Genomic DNA, 8,111 nt, shown 5'->3' on the forward strand with positions numbered 1-8,111 from the left:
CCCACCAGATGGTCGCTTTGCCTTTGACTGTCTTCTTTTGTCCTTGCTTTGGCGCAGGTCCTGCGGTTCCTGTTCCTGTGCCCGGAGCCGCAGTCCCGCTGGCCTGCAGTGGAGATGTCCATGCTTCTGTGTTCCTTTTTCCCAGCCCTGTTGTTCTGTCTGCCCCCCCCGCCGCAGGGCGCAGCCGGCGCTGCTTCTCATTCTCCTCCCTCAGCTCTGTGCGCCTCTGGCTGCCAGGCAGCGGGGCCTACACGCCTGAGCCCAGGCCAGGCCCTGCGCCCCTGAGTCAGCTCTCTCGTGGCGTGTGCCTGCTCACGGCCATGCCTGCAAAGTCCCACCTGCCGCGCAGGTTCACGCGCAGCTCACGGGAAGGCCTGGAGGAGCCGGGCTCCGTGCTCAGCACTCGGAAGCTTGCGGGTCAAGCGTCCACAGCCCCTGACCTCGCCGGAGGCCAGGCCGGCGAGCCCCTCTGTAGGACAGAGGTCGGAAGTCCCCCCTTTTATAGGCACCCACACCCCTGGATGTTAATGAGGTTGTATGTAGCATGAACACTTTGTAATATTGATCGATTAAATGTAAGACAACTCATCTGACTTTGTGCGGAAGCAGCTTTTGTCCGGCCGGAGGTTCCAGTGGCGAGAAGGGCGGACGTCAGCCACCAAATAGGAGATGGGCAAGGGGACGGCACTCACGAGTGAAGCGTATTCTGTTCACTTTGGAGATGGGGCTGGAAGTTTTTCCACGTAATTCAAATGTTCAAAACCCCAGGGTTCCTGGAGTTGAGAACCCCTGGAATAAGTCACTTCAGAGTCTTGGCCAAAAAGTCCTGGTGTTCAAGACCCCCTCTGCCCGGCCCCGCCCCTCCCCCTGCCGCCCAGCCAGCCGTCTCCTCCTGCGCTGGCTCCCACCAGGCTGTCCTGACATGGGCGCTCGCAATCCCGGCAGGAGTCTCTGTGCCTTGAAACGGTCCCCAGCCACCCAAGACCAACCACAGTCGCTTTCCCACTTCCCATGACCTGTAGTCACAGCCCAGCCCACCCTGTGCTCGGTCCCTCCTGCTTCCTTCTCAAGATCAGCTGCCCTGCCTCTGAGCAGGTAAGCAGCCCCCTGGGTATTACAAAGGGATGCCTCCTGCCTGGCCGGTGTGGCTCAGTTGGTTGAGCATCTGTCCCATGTACCAAGAGGTTTGATTCCTGGTCAGGGCACATGCCCAGGTTGTGGGCTCAACTCCCAGTGGGGTACGTGCAGGGGCAGCTGATTGATGTTTCTGTCTCTCTCTCTCTCTCCTGTCTTCCTGTGTCTTTAAAAGAAGAGAAAAAGTCAATTACAAAGGGAGTCCTCCCAGTAAATGGAGCCCATTCTGTGTGAAATACTGCCCCTCCCACATATGCCTGACTTCAGTCCATAGCTTCAGCCCAGAGGGGGAAATGATACCTGTAGGTTGTCAAGTATGTGGTAAGAGATTTGTAGGAGAAAAACCCCACTTCTCCTGTTTTATATTGTCTGTCCCAGTCTTCCTACCCAGCACTGGGCCCCACACATGACAGGTTTGTGCACCTATTGTTTTAACCCCATCGCCTGCACGGCGCTTGGCAGTATAAGAGTTTGGTTGGTTGGGGCTCTTACTAGACAGACCCCTTTCAGGGACAGAACATCAGGACGTCGGAGCAGGGGAAACCTCAGAGCTCAGCCAGGTGCCTCGTGTTAGGCGCAGGAAGAGGAGAGCTTTTGTTTGAGCCGCACCCCATAGTCACATGTTGCTGCGCCGATGGCCAGTGTGTGCATTGGAGGTGGGGCCTTCGGCAGGTGCTTAGGGTGAGATGAGGACGTGAGGGTGGGATTCCCATGATGGTATCGGTGCTCCTCAGTAGAGGAGGAGAGAGAAAGACCCTTGCACACAAACGCACCAAGGAAAGGCCGCATGAGGACCCAGAGAGAAGGTGGTTGTCTATACTCCGGGAGGCGGGCCCTCACCAAACACCCAATCTGCCAACACCTTGATCTCCAACTTCCCAGCCTCCAGAACCGTGAGAAATAAGTACCTGTTGTTTAAGCCACCCCGTCTGTTGTGTTCTGTCGCAGCAGCCTGAACTGACTAAGACAGTCCTGGTGACATTTCTTTTGTTTATGAAACCTTTGACCCCTGGGTGCTGCAGACAGAGCAGCAAACAAAGCAAAGGTCCTGCTCTTGTGCAACATTCATTGTGGGAAAAGATGAACAAGAACTTGGAATGTGCAAGATCCTTCAAAGGAAAACAGAACCGGGGAACCTGGTTGGGCAGGGTAGTCAAAGGGCCACTTAGGCTGGATAAAAAAATGGTTGGCTCACATTTTCTTTCTGGAGTAGCTCTTACTCCATTTACTCCACTATGTTTCAGCTTCAAAGTATCCTGTAACATTCTAATGCCATATAAGTTACCTGGCCATTTTACCTTATGCCAAAGGATTTCTATTCTGTTAGGTCTAATAGTTTTTAGTAGACTGTGCCTTGGAGTTGACTATTCTGGTCATGTGTCCCAGGAACGTTGTGTCCCCTTTAAATATACAGATTCAAGTCATTCTGTTTGTTTGTTTTCAGGAAAATTTTCTATAGTAGTTGCTTATATTCTTCTGCACTATCTTACTTTTAAGTATTTGGGGGGGGGGGTTGGCTTCCATTATGCATATCTTAGATCTTCTTTGCCTGTCTTCTATACCCATCACTTTCTCTCAAATCATTTTGCTATTTCCTAGTAGATCTGTGTGTTTTTTGCAGTGATTTCAGGGGGTTGGAAACAATGCCATTGACACCACCTTGCCCCGATCCTTCTTGTGTTTTGAAGTTACTTTGATAATGTCATTGTATTTTGCTTATAAAACAACCTTGTTTAGAGATATGCTAATTCTAAAAGATGTTTTTCCTATCTTTTTGCACCAGATGCGTTAACTTGAACTAGTCCAATGAATTCAGTGTCAGTGAGTAGATTCTCCTGGGGTTGGTGAGTGAACCTCCTAGTTACAAATTTAAGTGAGAACATTTTCCAAGGAATTGTGCCCACAAATCCTTCACTATAATGACCAGTCGTGGTCTTGAGGTGAAAAGCCAACAGCCCTTGAAACGACTACACTGAACGTTTCGGTTATATGGGAGAGCCCTTCGCGTTTCTCAGTAATCACACTGTTATAAACTCAACGTTGGATGCTGAAATCTAGGGAACTTACCTGGTGCTTTTCTGACATGATGGTGCCTCCCCTCAACACCGGTCTCATCAGCCCACTAACCAAGGACACAAGAAGCCATGTCTGCCCCACCTTTCTGTTTGGATTCTACTGAGTGTCTCATTTCTATTCATCCTCTAACCCTCAAGGGTCATGAATACCCACAGGAAACCTTCACCTTGGAAGAGACACAGCTGTAGCATATCTTGAAGAAGAAGAATAGACTGTGTCATAACTTGATAATCCCCCCTGGTTCATCGTGAAATCCCCTGTCCTGTGATCTGTACATCAGCTGGGGCACTCTATCCTTTTAGACAGGATATAATTTAGCTGGGCCGCCCCTCACCCACCTCCATATCACCCTTCACTGCCTCTCCAGGGATTTCAGGGGGGTCTCACAGTTCTCCACCTCCCCCCTCCCCTCAAAGCTCGGCATCTGCTGACTGAGTGTGGATCCTGGTTGATCTCCATGCATCTCATCCGTGTTCCATACACATCTCCCACCTCACACTGGGCGCCGCTCTGGTTTCTTCACCGCGGGCTGCAGGTGACAGACTCCGGGGCGTGGAGTCAAGTTTGAGGGTCGGGGAGGTTTGTGGGTTAACATGCGGACTGTGCCTTAAAGTGGGTATTAGACACTCATTTTGGAAAAGTCACAGCAGCATCCCTCCCCTTCCCGGGAAGCAGTCACCTCATCTTTCTGGGCCCCTCCCTCCCTGACCCCTCCCCCTTGGAAAAACTAATCCTGGAAAGACTAACATTTTTACTTTATTATGAAAAACAACTAGTTCTGTTTGACTCGGGGCTAGCTTTTCTGGATTCGATGTCACTTCAATGTCTCCCCTAGGAGGCAGAGCTGCTGTGACCAGATGTGGGGTCTCTGTCTTCTCTCTTTCTGTCTCCTTCCTAGTGCACCTACTCAGAGTGTTGGAGTTGAGAGGAAGGAAGAAGCGGGGAGAGTTGGTATAAATGGACCCCACGGAAGAACTCTTACCACAGTCAGGCCCGAGGCAGGTGCTCCAGGGGTGAGCAAAGGCCAGGAGAAGGGCTGAGTCGCCCAGGACTGAGAATAAGCTACTTGGCTAAGAAGGTGCCCTGCTAAGAATCTACCCTCCAAGAGTTATTATATAATAGTGCAGTGGTTCTCAACCTTCCTCATGCCGCCACCCTATAATACAGTTCCTCATGTTGCGGTGACCCCCAACCATAAAATTATTTTCGTTGCTACTTCATCACTGTAATGTTGCTACTGTTATGAATCGTCATGTAAATATCTGATATGCAGGATGGTCTTAGGCGACCCCTGTGAAAGGGTCGTTTGACCGCCAAAGGGGTCGCGACCCACAGGTTGAGAACCGCTGTAATAGTGTCTCCTTTACACGTAAGAACACGGGGCTTGGAGAGATTCTGTACTTCGCCCACAGTTAGCGTAGCTGGCAAGCAGCAGGCCAGGGTTAGAGCCGGCAGCGTGGCCGGCGCCGTCACCGCGCTATTGCTGGGCAGACTTGGAGAACAAACACGCTTGGATGAGTCCCCGTGGACTTTTCACTCCGACCCACAGTGTTTCACGTCTCAGAGCCTCCGTTTCCTCCCCTGTAATAAGGTAGGTACATCCAAACCTGTCTCGCAATGACCTTTGAATATTGACTCAGCTAACCGACGCAAAGTGCCCGGCACGCAGTAGATGCAACACACTTCAATATGCCTCCCTTATGATACTCCCTATATTTCATGGAAAGTATCATTAACTGCATTCTTTTATATATATACGTTTTTTATTATTTCAGAGAGGAAAGGAGAGGGACAATGTGATGGAAACATCAATGATGAGAGAGGATCATTGATCAGCTGCTTCCTGCACGGCCCACAGTGGGGATCAAGCCTGCAACCCGGGCATGTGCTCTGACTGGGAATTGAACCGTGACCTCCTGGTTCATAGGTCGATGTTCAACCACTGAGCCATGCCAGCCAGGCATTAACAGCACTCTTAGAGAAGTCAAAGACACTTTTTAAAGATGACTACTTTAAAAAATATAACCACAAAAAAACATTGAGGGACAAATCAAACACCAAGACCTGTTCTTTTAATTAATACAATTTAAACAGGAGGTGCAGCATGGCTATTGGTCTGCAGCTGAGGAACAATACGACTCGCTCTGTTTCAAACAACAACCACACACGCACGCACCGTTGGCTTACTGAGGGGTGGCCTTAAAAAAACGTGACATATAATCACAAATAACTAGGTCGGTTTTTGCTCCAAGTCACAACTGCCTTTTTTCAACATTTCTACTTTCCTTGGAGACTGTTTCACAGGGTGACAAGCACCCCATCCCTGTCAGCTCCAGGCTCCTAAGAATGAGGCTATGCCGGTGCTAGTGCCACAGAAGGAAAAGGTAAACGTGAAAGAAAGCTCTGTAGCTACTTAAAAGTCTTTGTACATAAAGAACAGAATAAAATGTGTGTATGATGCCTCTCTGTTCTCCTATTTCTGGATAATCCTTTCCTTCAAGACAGAGAAGAGTAAATACCACATCCTAAATTTCATTGATCCCAGTTTTTAGTATTTTTTAAATAATTTTTTTACTTTTATTTTTTATTATTTTTTAAATAATTCTTTATTGCTGAAAGTATTACACGTGTCCCCTTTTCTCCCCCATGGCCCCCTCCAGCCCGCCCCCGCCCCCTTAGTATTTTTAAATGTACGAAGTTGCTTCAGTATGAGAGGCTGGAGGTCATTTGCCCACCGGTTGGCGATGAGAGTCCAAAGGTATGGGATGCTGTAGACCAGGGGTCCTCAAACTTTTTAAACAGGGGGCCAGTTCACTGTCCCTCAGACCGTTGGAGGGCCGGACTATAGTTTAAAAAAAAAAACTATGAACAAATTCCTATGCACACTGCACATATCTTATTTTGAAGTAAAAAAAACAAAACGGGAACAAATACAATATTTGTATTTGCATGTGGCCCGCGGGCCGTAGTTTGAGGACCCCTGCTGTAGAGTCACAAGGTTGGGTTTTCGTCCCAACAGCCTTTGAACTTGCTACCAGCCCCTTCTGCACTGTAGTCACCTCCTCAGTCAAAGAAGGGAGTTGGACTAAAAAGTATGGACAGTGTATGATTTAGTGCGATATGTGGTTAACAGATTACTCCCCTCTTAGCCCTCCGAAGAAGTGACTGCCCTTGTGAAGACACAGGCTCAGAGACATGGTTACTTGCCCAGAGTGGTGTGGCCCAGATGTTGCCAGAATCTGTCCTGTGTCGGGCTTCCAGTATCCATTTGTCCAACTCGGTCTTTGTTCCTGTGCCTGGTGCGGCAGACAGGAGCCCCATGGTGCACATTTCAGCACAGAGGGATGTGCCCTTGTTGTGGCAAATGGCCCCAGAGAACGACAGCCGGCACCAGAGGAGTCAGGAAAGGTCCTTTATGGTGCAGCGCTGCTAGTCCAGGGGATTTTGACCCAAAGCCTGAACTGCCATGGTGGGGAGGTTTTGATATACGTATCTTCTTGTGGCGGGCCCTCGGGGTGGGCTTTGCAGCTCCCCCCAAGTCAGTCAGAATGGGGAAGTAAGATTACTATTTAACTAGATATTGAACTAGGCTGTAAGCACCCAAAGTTGCCCCCCTATTTTCCTTCTCACCCTGATGGGGTAAGCCGGGGCAGATATAGGAATACAGGAAGAGCCCATTGCGGACAGGCCAGCGGGATGGGAGGAAGAAAAGGCATCATGTGTAGGAAAATCATAGTAGATATGGGGTGTGGTATTATCCACAGTTTCAGGCATCCACTGGGGGGGTCTTGAAACATCTCATGGATAAGGGGGGCTACTGTAATCACTTTAAATCAGGAAAGCGATGCTCTCCAGTTGTCCTACCCCACCCATGGCTAAGTTGTTTGGAGAATCTATTCCTTTCCCACTGAACACTTTTCTTACGCTTTGAGAAAACTTACTAAAATACTGTGTCCAGGATTTTTTGCACGCCTAATTTAGTGTAGGAATGGGAAATACTTTTAGTGTTTTCCAACAAAAATATTCTGGATAACCTATTTGAAGGTTGCTAGGAAATGTATTATATTGTTTGAATTGTTTGTAATGGCCTAAATCCGAGGTCGGCAAACCGTGGCTCTTTGGCCCCTTCAGTGTGGCTCTTCCACAAAATACCACGTGCAGGCACGCATGTACAGTGCAATTGAAACTTCGTGGCCCATGCGCAGAAGTCGGTATTTTGTGGAAGAGCTGGTATTTTGTGAAAGAGCCACACTGAAGGGGCCAAAGAGCCGCATGTGGCTCTCGAGCCACGGTTTGCCGACCACTGGCCTAAATTATGGGGCGCAGCTACAGTGTTTGGGCAGGTTCAAGCCTCGGACTAATTAGAGGGCACAGACCTATTGTGGCCACGTGCAAGTCCCAGCTGGAGGGCAAAGCCTTCCCAGCACAATTATAGCCAACAGCTATAGCTGTAAGCTGGAACCTGTGGTCCGAACACGTGACCCCACGTGCCTTGTGCTAGAGTTCAGGTGCATGTAGTTGAGTGGGGTTGGAACTCATGAGAATGCTGTAAACAACGTGATCACGCCCCTAATCCTTTCATCACCCCCACTCGGGATCACCCTTGGCTGTGCTGGCGCGGCACAAGTGGCGTCCGAACAGGCCTGAGTTCGGGGGGAATTTAAAAAGTGGTCAGGTGAAAGGTTGCTCCAAGGCGCGCGCAGAGAGTAAGATAAGAAGGCCAAAAAACAAAAGTAAGCTACGGGGCCGAGGTGTGGTAAATTAGCTCGGTGTAAAACATGGGTACGAAGGCCAAAAAACAAAAGTAAGCTACGGAGCCAGCCGAGGTGTGGTAAATTAGCTCGGTGTAAAACATGGGACAATGCTTAATTGAAGCATTTTTAAATTTCTAAGGTAGAAAT

The 8,111-nt window shown here is 49.3% G+C and overlaps 1 protein-coding gene across 1 annotated transcript in view; it reads left to right on the plus strand.

The window, feature by feature from the left end:
- TCL1A (T-cell leukemia/lymphoma 1A) overlaps window positions 1–129 on the plus strand; it is a 1,528-nt gene extending 1,399 nt beyond the window's left edge. The window contains exon 4 of the mRNA XM_014543652.1: window positions 58–129. The gene's annotated coding sequence lies outside the window, so the exon portion shown is untranslated. The remainder of the gene's footprint in view (window positions 1–57) is intronic.
- The last annotated feature ends 7,982 nt before the right edge of the window (window positions 130–8,111 follow it).

Source organism: Myotis brandtii, unplaced genomic scaffold (assembly GCF_000412655.1).
Source record: "Myotis brandtii unplaced genomic scaffold, ASM41265v1 scaffold331, whole genome shotgun sequence".
NCBI lineage: Eukaryota > Metazoa > Chordata > Mammalia > Chiroptera > Vespertilionidae > Myotis > Myotis brandtii.